This window comes from Lycium barbarum, chromosome 11, assembly GCF_019175385.1.
Source record: "Lycium barbarum isolate Lr01 chromosome 11, ASM1917538v2, whole genome shotgun sequence".
In the NCBI taxonomy this organism is placed as follows: Eukaryota; Viridiplantae; Streptophyta; class Magnoliopsida; order Solanales; family Solanaceae; genus Lycium; species Lycium barbarum.
The window spans coordinates 50,628,290-50,639,243 of record NC_083347.1 but is presented as its reverse complement, the minus strand read 5'-3'; positions in this window follow the sequence as shown (position 1 = coordinate 50,639,243).

The window sequence follows — 10,954 nt, the reverse complement described above, 5'->3', positions numbered from 1 at the left end:
TCCTAATTTGGGCTGCTAGACTTGTTCTTTCCATGGGGCAGATCTTGGGCTTCAATCCACATCTTCTCGGGCTTCAATTTTAGGTCTCCTCGGCTTGAACACTTGAGTCGCCACCATGCTAATTTGGATTGCATCATCCTCCCTTTCTTGGAAGAATTTCGTCCTTGAAATTACAACATTAATATCAACCTCGACCGCAGCATCAACCTCAACCACATCATTATGGAACAGTTGGATCATCATCATGGCTATATGGACTACATCATTCTCCCCCTCTTGAAAAGAATTTTTCCTCAAATTTGATCCCTACAAAACATGGACGAGAATAAGTATGTGTAGCTTCCAAGTCTCAATCGGGTAATAGTTAAGTAGCAACATGAGTGAATAATCATGATATAAAACAAGAGTGCTACAAAACTGCCCAATGATAATAGTGATTACCGTCATGGATTTGGAAAGCCCAAGAAGAAGCATGAGCCAAGAAAACCTACCATCTGGAGTTTGCAAGTCGTGGTCGCATACCACAATGATGTCCAGGGAGGATCTTTCCAATGACTCTCCACCTAATTCACCTTAAAATACACTAAATTCTTTCCAAGGCTAAGTACAAAACAAGTAGAATAACTCAACTGCCAATACCGAAGTAATGTACCAGCCCACCCCAAAATCATTAATTCCAACAAGTTATAAACCTTATGATCAATTCTGGGGTCAAAAAACAAAAATGGTCAACGTATCAAGCTTAGAATATGTCTCAAGCATATCTACTAGTAACTCGAATAGTAACAACAAACAAGAGTGACAATGATGTATCCAATTACTACAAAAGTACTCTAGAGAAGCATGAATCATGAGGTAAGAATATGTGCCATCATTGATCTTAGAAACATCAAAGGGATCAAACCATGTGTAATGACCAGATTTCTCATACTTCTCTCGTCTTTTCCTTTGACAAGAACTCACAAAAAAGTCAAATAAGCAATCAAACTTATCAAAAGGAAGAATTTTACCTCTAAGATCGTGACTACTATCCCAAGATTCAAATGCAAAACTTCCACATTTCAAACTAAGGAACTTGGTATAGCCTATCTCAAGTGAGTAATCTATGTAGGGATCACAATAAGTAAAGTAATAGGTGGATTTAGAGACAAGCTGATGAATCTTTTCTTAGTGTTATCTGTCAATATAATTTCCCATCGGTCTTGGCTGAACAATGTCTATCTTGTAAGCGTGCAATTATGTCATCAATAAGTTGAGAAATCAAGACCGCAAAAATGAGTATAAAATTAAGACAAAAACTGTTAGAATCGTGATTGAATCAGTCTTAGTTTATAGCCTACATTTCATGTATTTTCTGAAGAGTATAAGTCAGCTGAACTTGCTGTCCAGTTGAACTATCTATTTTTTTTTTCTTTCTTTTAAAAGCTTTGAAACTGGTAAAATTAAATCATTGTGTAAATCAGTAATTGCAATACTTCCTCTCATGGTTTTAATCAAGCCACTTCATTTACGCAAGCCCCATCACTCATTAGCAAAATATCCTTTTATACTATCATTTACCACTTGGTTATTTCCTGAACTTAAGAACTATGATAACTAATGACATGACTCTTCTTACAATATCTCCTTTTGTTCTTCATCTTTATTAAGTAAGTGTTTTGTACGATAGTTGATTAATATTGTTATGATGCTTATAAAACTTTACTCCATATGTTTGAATATTTAAGATCATGTGTTTGTTTGTGCTTAATTGGTAATGTCCAAACTGGACATCCAGTTTTCTTTCCTTAAAAAGTAGAGAGAGTTGTCCTCTTCCTTAAGAAGTTCTCTGTAAGAGAAGTGTTTGAATGTAGGATATGTTTGCTGCTAGTTTTGTTGTAATGAAGTCACGTATGGAGGAAGGATTAAGCATGCTTAAACAGTACTATATTGAGTAGGAACTAAAAGCTGTATAAATTCCATGTCCTATTCATTGTGTTTCCTTTATTGAGATTGCTCCTAACACTTATTTGTTTTTATTGCATGAACACATTTGGGAGAATGTTGGAGTTATGGCAACTCCAATTTCAGCCCAGGCCGAAAAACAGTAGCAGGAATGTCATTCTCGTGTATAGTTGTCCCTTATTTTCATGTTGAAAGAGTCCGCATCCTTCTTCCTCTCTTCAAAATTTGTGTCTCCACATTAAAACATTCACATACATATATTCTAGACTAACATTTCTTTTGGATCATGTTTGTAGCATATTTGCTTCTGGCTTATGTATGAACTTGCGGGGAAATGGTTAAGTATTACATCGAGAGATTTTAGCAAAAAATGAAAATAAAATGAAAGGCTCGAAAGTATGGATTTTTCGCAAAGGAGAAAAGTGTGAGCTTTTTAAGAGTCCAAACGTAGATATTGAAGGAATAAAAACAAGACTTTTAAAACCTCTAAATGTAGGTGTTTTGGAGTTGAAAAGTGCAGATTTTTTTTACGGGACAAACAACGGCTGAATTTTAAGTTTGTTTTTATACAGGAGCAAGACCAATTATTATTATCATTATTTTTTCCAGAAATTTGTCTATTTCTATAACTAACGTCCAGCTGGCTTTATTTTTCAAGTTGAAAACAAAAAAAAAAAATCGTATTAGGCTTATATATATTGGCCAAAGCTATTTTACAAGAACTACAAGGTACGTACTTTAGTTTAATACACATATACTATCTTATTTTTCAATCATCTTTTCATTATGTGTGTGCCTATCTATATCACGGTACTTATACATATTATTATATTATCCATGGCTATTTCTAAAAGTATACCTCTTTATACTATTTTTACATACGATAAACATACTACATGTATATATTATTTTCTCATAAAAAATTATGTATTTTCATACTCTATATTATATATACTGTCCTTATATACAATAGCCATATTTATACCTAATCTTCAAAAAATACACATGTACTCTTTTTGTAAACAATATACATCCCTAGTACATATAATTTTACGACTCGTATTAATTACTTTCCTTTACAATGAATATGCCTACATACTATTATTTTTTTAAACACGTAACATACATATACTATCTTATTTCCATTAATTCCCTTGGTCGCCTTTACATTATACGTATCTATATAGTACTATCATGTCTTCAATAACTATTTTTTAGTTACCCGTGATATACATATCTCATATATATGTTATTTTCTTATAAAAAATATATCTTCTTATTCCATATTACACATACTATTCTTATATAAAATAAATGTCATACATATTTTTCTCAAGCATACATTAGCATTAACTACTTCCTTTATAAATATGCATTTACTTACATAGTTGTAATTTCATCAAAGCTCATCTATACCAGAAATTTCAAAGGAAGTGAAGTAGGGTTTTTGGCATAAAAGAGTATTGTTGTTCAAGGTTTGTTCCAACACTACCCAAGGTAAGTTTTATAACTTTTTCATGATGATTGAAGTAATCATATGTTGAAACACTTGGATTATGGAAGAGTGTAGTAAATGGGTCATAAAATGTGAATAGTGTCATAGTTGGATGATAGTTGGATTGAATCATGAATGTTGGTGTGTTGAGAGTATAAATATGCTATAAATGACGTTTAGACCATGAAATAAGTATTATGTATGAGGAGATGTGATGATGAGCCAAAACCAATAAATATGGAGAGATTAGAGGAAAATGGTGGAATGTGGTAGATGTAGATAAATGACGATTGTTCATACGATATTGTGAGTGTTATTATGAATATTTGGTAGTTGAAATGAAATGTGGGAAAGGTAGTAGAAACAAGGGAAATGCTGCCCAATTTTCCCTATAAATAGTAGTGTGTTCTTATCGTTGATTGACTAACGATGGTATGAATTCTCTCTTGAAGGTAGAGACGTGATATTGAAGGAGCACAAGCGAACACTAGACCAATTAAACGACAAAGGTATGTGAGGCTTATCTTTTCTTTCAAAAAGGCATGAATTCTTCAAGTTTTCTATAATCCATCTACAAGACGAAGCCTATGAGTCCTCCAACATATCGAAATACATATGAATATGATGGTGATGACAATGAGCTAAAGTATAGTGATTCAAGAATTTGTGGCACAATGTTCCTATAACGCTAATGATGTCATCTTTGTTAATACTCGCCTTATGCTCTATTTCCTTCAAGGCGAGGCATGGTACTCATAACCGTTCATAATATAATCGGGGGTTCACGACCTTACGTTACCCCGACATAGTGTGGTTTCCTTAAAAGCTTAACGTATGCTCTTAATGCTAATATATGATATGTCTATAAGATGATTAGCAATGATAGTTTGTAATACGATGATGATATGTATAAGATACCAAGAAATGATAAGATGATGCTATGTTATGAGATCTGTAATAGTGATGTGTTATGATTGATTTTGTGATGATAAGATTCCACCGCGCCTATATGGCCGGGCATGTCACCGCGAATGCGGGATGCGTATGATTCCACCGCGCCTATATGGTCGGGCATGTCACCGCTAATGTGGGCTACTATGTTTACACCGAGCCTAGAGGGCCGGGCATGATCACCACTAGTGGGCGGCATATGAGGATTACCCGGACGCGGGTAATGATGCGGAGTACGATGTGACGATGTACTTGATGAAGTATGTGATGATGTTTGTGATGATGAATGTGATGATATATGGGATATGATGAAACATATACTATGATGATGTAAAATATGATATATGTAAAAAGTATGTTGCTTATAACACTCAAGCCGGTTATATCTTTTCTTATGATTCATGATGCTTCTATGACACTGTTCATTTCATTCCTGCCTTACATATTCAGTACAATGTTCGTACTGACGTCCGTTTTCTATGGACGCTGTGTTCATGCCCACAGGTAGTCAGGGAGGAGATCCTGCTCCAGATTTTTAGAAGCTGTTAGCTGACTGAAAGCACTCCATTGTCCCGGAGGTGCTTATGATGATTCTTTTGTGTACAATTGTAGATGTCATCTCATAGAGGCTCGTAGATACTCAATGTGGGTTATGTGGTTTCACGACGTAGATATTGTGTAAATGTATTGATATGTGTGATTGTATAAAAGCATTATGTTTTGTAATGAAAAGCAGTCTCTTTTGTAAAATGAGTATGAAATCGATAAATGATTGTGAATGAGTCTAAGAAGTAATAGTACGAGTAGTGCTCGGTAGTTAGCCCCGGGTACACGTCGCGGCCCCTAGTTGGGTCGTGACAGAAGTGGTATCAGAGCAGTTCGTCCTAGGAAGTGTCTATGAGCCGTGTCTAGTAGAGTCTTGTTTATGGTGTGTTGCGCGCCACATCAATAAAGAAGAGGCTACAGGGCATTTAGGAAAAATGACCATCTTCCTTCTTATGAGATCGTGCGATAGAGCCATGTATAAGATTTTATCCTCCCTAATAGTGCGTTGTGATTTCAGAATGCCGCTAAAGGGGAAAGCTATAGCCACCCAGAAGGGCAAGACCACGACAAAGAGACGGGTAGAAAGAGAGCCTCCGGTGAATATTGGAGAGGGCGAGTCACCAAATGAGACTCCATCTAGCACTTCCTCCAACCCGCCAACTGTGGAAGAACAAGGGGGAGCCCCAGCTCCAATTCCTCCGCCGGTTGCTTCCGGTCAACAAATGACCGAGGCCATTCAGTTATTGACACAGTTGGTTGCCACCCAGGCCCAGCGGCAAAATGCGGGCCCGAGTGATCGATCCGCCAGTACTAGAGCCCGTGCTTTCATGACTTTAGATCCTCCGGATTTCTTTGGGTCAAAGCTGGATGAAGATCCGCAAAACTTTATTGATGAAATGTTGAGGACCTTAAAAATTATTCCTGCCTCCGAGACTGAATCCGTGGAGTTGGCATCTTATTGACTCCGGGATGTGGCAGTCCTATGGTACAACAATTGGGTGTTATCAAGAGGAGAGAATGCACCTCCTCCCGTTTGGCAGGAGTTTGTTGACGCTTTCATTCGTCATTATTTGCCACCTGAGGTCCGCCGAGTTAGAGCGGACAGGTTCTTGAATCTAAAGCAAGGGAGCATGAGTGCTCGGGAATATAGCTTGCAATTCAATTCCTTGGCCAGATACGCCCCAGTTATGGTGGCCGATATGGGAGATCGGGTGAACAGATTTGTGAGTGGGCTGGGATCGCATTTATTCAAAGACTGTTTCACAACTTCATTGCAAGATGGGATGGACATTTCCCGTATACAAGCCCATACCCAGAATTTAGAAGGGCGACAACAACCATCGAGGAGTGATCGTGATATGGACAGGAGGCAAAGTAAGCGGGCCAGATCTATGGGCACAGGCAGTGATTATAGAGGGGGACCAAGACAGACTTATTTCCGACATTCAGGCCAGTCAGCGACCAGTGCGCCTCCCAGATTTCCAGACAGGAGATATGGCCGCTCCTTTCGCCCAAGACAGGGCCAGAGTGCGAGGGCTTCAGGTTCCCAGTTTGAGGGTGATTATAGTCAGGGGAGACCCCCAGTTCCACGATGTAGTCGGTGCCGCAAATTACACTCAGGGCCGTGTCGCCAGGACACAGATGCTTGTTACGTTTGTGGACAGACTGGGCATTTGATGCGAGATTATCCCTGGCGGTATGGTAGAGGTGGAGCTCAGCCCACAGGTTCAGCAGTGGGTTCTTCTTCGGTACGCCCGACAGCACAGATTCCCCAGACTCTAGCAGGTAGAGGTAGAGGCAGAGGGGGAGCATCTACTTCAGGTGCTGTTCAACCCCGAGTGTATGCTTTAGCTGGGCGACAGGATCTCGAGTCCTCCCCAGACGTCGTTACAGGTATATTGTCTATATTTTCCCGTGATGTGTATGCTTTGATAGATCCGGGTTCTACATTCTCTTATATTACTCCATATGTTGCTGGTTGTATTGGGGTGAAGCCCGAGTCAATTAAACCTTTTGAGGTACTCACTCCGGTTGGTGATCCCGTGATAGCAAGGCAAGTGTACAAAAATTGTGTGATTTTGATATGTGATCGTCAGACAAAAGCTGATTTGATTGAGGTGCAAATGATAGATTTCGATATAATAATGGGCATAGATTGGTTGGCTTCGTGCTATGCTAATGTTGATTGCCGAACGAAAGTAGTTCGATTTCAATTCCCGGGAGAGCCCGTACTTGAATGAAAGGGTAACACGGCATCCCCAAAGGGTCAGTTTATTTCCTACCTCAAGGCAAGAAAGATGATAGCCAAGGGTTATATTTATCATCTAGTTCGAGTACGTGACACAGAAGCAGAATCGCCAACATTTCAATCTGTTCCGGTGGTGAATGAATTTCCGGATGTATTTCCTGATGAACTTCCAGGCCTTCCTCCAGAAAGAGAAATTGACTTCTCCATTGATGTATTGCCGGACACCGAGCCCATTTCTATTCCTTCTTATCGAATAGCTCCGGTAGAATTGAAAGAGCTAAAGGTGCAGCTGAAAGACTTGCTTGAAAAGGGGTTCATTAGACCCAGTTTATCGTCGTGGGGAGCACCAATCTTGTTCGTGAGAAAGAAATACGGTCCCTCCGAATGTGCATTGATTATAGGAAATTGAATAAGATGACAATAAAGAATAAATACCCCTCTTCCCAGAATTGATGACTTGTTTGATCAGCTGCAGGGTGCCAAATGGTTTTCAAAAATCGACTTGAGGTCGGGCTATCATCAAGTGAGCGTTAGAGAAGCAGATATTCCTAAAACTTCTTTCAGGACAAAGTATGGCCACTATGAGTTCCGAGTGATGTCGTTTGGACTGACAAATGCCCCGGCGGTGTTCATGAATTTGATGAACAATGTATTCAGGCCGCTCTTGGATTTATTTGTAATAGTGTTCATCGATGACATTCTAGTGTATTCTCGCACAGAATCAGAACATGCGGATCATTTTACGAATTGTTCTTGGAATTCTGCGAGCCCGAGAATTATATGCAAAGTTCTCTAAGTGCGAGTTTTGGCTGAATTCTGTAACATTCTTGGACCATATTATTTCAGATGATGGCATTCGAGTCGACACCCAGAAAATTGAAGCTCTGAAGACTTGGCCAAGGCCTACGACGCCTACAGAAGTTCGTAGTTTCCTGGGTTTGGCGGGATATTATAGAATATTCTTAGAGGGATTTTCATCTATTTCAGCCCCGTTAACGAAGCTAACCCAGAAGTCGGCAAAATTTCAGTGGAACGATGCTTGTGAGCGTAGTTTTCAAGAATTGAAAGACAGATTGACCTCAACTCCGGTGTTAACACTTCCAGAGGGGCCAGATGGCTATGTTGTGTATTGTGATTCTTCCGGTGTGAGACTAGGATGTGTATTGATGCAGCATGGCAGAGTTATTGCATACGCTTCGAGACAGTTGCGGAAACATGAAACGAATTATCCAACTCATGATCTCGAATTGGCTGCGGTTATTCATGCGTTGATGATATGGAGACATTATTTGTACGGTGTGCACGTCAATATCTATACAGATCACAAGAGTCTCCAACATATTTTCAAGCGGAAGGAGTTGAATCTGCGGCAGAGGCGGTGGTTAGAATTGTTGAAAGATTATGATGTGAATATTTTATATCACCCCGGAAAAGCGAATGTAGTCGCCGATGCGCTCAGCCGCCGATCCATGGGCATTCTATGTGAAGTCCCTCCAGAAAAGAAAGAAATGGCTCGTGAGCTCCATAAATTAGCTAATCTTGGAGTACGTGCCATTGATTCGGGTAGTGCAGGTATTAGCATTAATGACCCCACAGTGTCATCTTTGAATGTAAAAGTGAAGGAACGACAGTATGAAGATCCCCAGCTAAGCCATTACAGAAACTTATCTCATAAAAAGGAGAAGTCTCCATTTGAAGTTTCTAGAGATGGAATCTTTAGATACTGAGGCAGACTATGTGTGCCGCATGTGGCAGAATTACGCTGGCGGATTCTAGACGAAGCACATTATTCTCAGTATTCTATTCATCCAGGTGCAACCAAAATGTATTAGGATCTCAAATTGCTATACTGGTGGGATGGCATGAAGAGGGACACAACAGAATTTGTAGCACAATGTCGAAATTGCCAACAAGTAAAAGCCGAACATCAAAAGCCAGGAGGATTATTACAAGCGATGGAAATCCCTACTTGGAAATGGGAAGAAATCAATATGGATTTTATTGTGGGATTACCCCATTCACGGGGAAAGTACGATTCTATATGGGTGATCGTGGACAGACTCACAAAAGCAGCTCATTTTCTTCCAGTCAGAACCACGTACTCAGCGGAGGATTATGCTAGGTTGTACTTAAAAGAAATTGTGCGACTTCATGGAATTCCATTATCCGTTATTACAGATAGAGGGGCACAATTTACAGCCAAGTTCTGGAAGTCCTTTCAAGAAGGTCTAGGTACTCAAGTCAAGCTCAGCACGACATTTCATCCACAGATTGATGGACAAGCCGAACGTACTATTCAGACCTTGGAGGATATGCTACGAGCGTGTGTGCTGGATTTTGGTGGCAGTTGGGATGAGCATCTGCCTCGTATTGAATTTGCATACCCCAATAGCTATCATTCCAGTATTCAAATGGCTCCGTATGAAGCTTTGTATGGAAGAAAGTGTAGATCTCCAATTGGATGGTTTGAAACCGGAGAAACACAATTAATAGGCCCCGAATTGATTCAACAAGCAGTCGAAAAAGTCAAAGTGATCCGAGATCGACTGTTGACAGCCCAAAGTAGCCAAAAGTCTTATGCAGATAAACGCCGATGGGTATTTCTGAAAGTATCCCCAATGAAAGGGGTAATGAGGCTTGGTAGAAAGGGGAAGTTAAGTCCTAGATACATTGGACCCTACAAAATTATCCGTAAGGTGGGTCATGTAGCCTATGAATTGAATTTGCCTTCAGAGCTTGAATCAGTTCACCCAGTTTTTCATGTTTCGATGCTCCACAAGTGTATTGGAGACCCAACAAGAATAGTCCCGATAGATGATGTACAAGTGACAGAGAAGCTAACATATGAAGAACTACATATTGCTATTCTAGATAGGCAAGTGCGAAAACTCCGAAATAAAGAAGTAGCGTCAGTTAAAGTTTTGTGGCGAAACAATAGCCGAAAGGAAATGACATGGGAAGCGGAAGAGAGTATGAAGTCCAAGTACCCGTATTTATTCCAACACCCGAGAGAAATTCAAGGTGAAACGCCAGCGACATAAGGTATGCATGCATTAAACGAAGTGTAATAATTAAAGTATCTGAACACCCTTACTTCCATCATTTCTTGGAATTTTATTGTGTTATGGCCCTGTGAGGCCATGGTACGATATTATGGGTTGTTGTGACAGGGTGGTAGCGCCATATTACAGGGGAAACTCTGGCGAAATTTTTCTAGAATCCCCGATGACTTAACATTCGAGGACAAATGTTCCAAAAGGGGGGAAGAATGTTACGCCTCGGAAAATTCCCCGTGAACGTACAATGAATGGACTAACAAAGAGTATATGAAGGGAATGACTACTTATGAGTTTGGAAAATGCGAAAGTTCCAGATTTACACTTCACCCCAGTTGGTCGTAAAATAGAATACGACCCGTAAAGTGGTTTACGAACCATAAACTGCTATCGTCCTCCAAACTTCAACTTTCTGTTAAATGTATAAATGGTTAAATACGACTCAGAATACGGACCGTAAAATGAAATACGGCCCGTAAACTTCAACCGTAGATCACCATGACTTCAATATACCTTTCTGGTTTGATATGCTTAAATGCGGTCGTGAAGGACGGACCATAAACCAGAATACGGCCCGTAAACTGGGTTTACGGCCACTGTGCACTCCGACTACTGTTCATAAAAATCATGTTTTGTGATTAATATAAGGGACCCTTTTCATTCATTTTCATTTCATTTCTCATCTACACAACTCAAGAGAACTCTAGAACATTC